Below are 697 nucleotides of genomic sequence, written 5' to 3'. Positions count from 1 at the left end.
GGTGCCTCACTGTAATCTAAAACATATAGGAAAAGGAATTCTGGGAAACACTGTTGAGGTAGGCTGAGCTGACCTTTTCCAAAGCCACTGTAGTGGCTTACCCTTTAAAGAAGTAGGGCAGGGCAAAAAAAAAAGCTTCTAGGGTACTGGAAATGTTCTGCTTATTTTATCTAGGTATTAGTTGCACAGCCATACTTAAATTTTATGAAGAATCAGAAAGTCGTATGCTTAGAATTTGGGCATGTTTCTGTATGTGTGTTATACTTCAACAAAATGTTTACATTAAAAACATTGATATGTGTTTTATGCAGAAGATTTAGGAAACCAAAAAGAAAAAAAAACATAATCTGAGCACTTAATATTATCATTATTGCTATTTTGACCTACCCCTAATCTGTAAGGATACCCATATACCTGTTACTCCCCAACCCACAAGTTATGTTTTATAACTTTTTTCCCCTCGCTTTAGAAATACCCCACAGACATTTTCCATGTCAAGCAATATTTTTTACAGCAGAATTTTAATGATGAGATAGAAGATTAATTAACAATAGATTTATACCTTTCAAGTAATCCTCTTTCAATTTTTGGTTATTAAAAATAATTATTTTGCTTGCTCCTTCTAAGCTATTATCAATAGACCCAACCCCAGACTATTTGCTCCTTTATTTCCAATGAGGGATACTAAGGCAAATAT

This window comes from Pteropus alecto, unplaced genomic scaffold (assembly GCF_000325575.1).
Source record: "Pteropus alecto unplaced genomic scaffold, ASM32557v1 scaffold42, whole genome shotgun sequence".
NCBI classification, from domain to species: domain Eukaryota; kingdom Metazoa; phylum Chordata; class Mammalia; order Chiroptera; family Pteropodidae; genus Pteropus; species Pteropus alecto.
The sequence above is the reverse complement of the archived record's forward strand: the minus strand, read 5'-3'. Positions refer to the sequence as shown.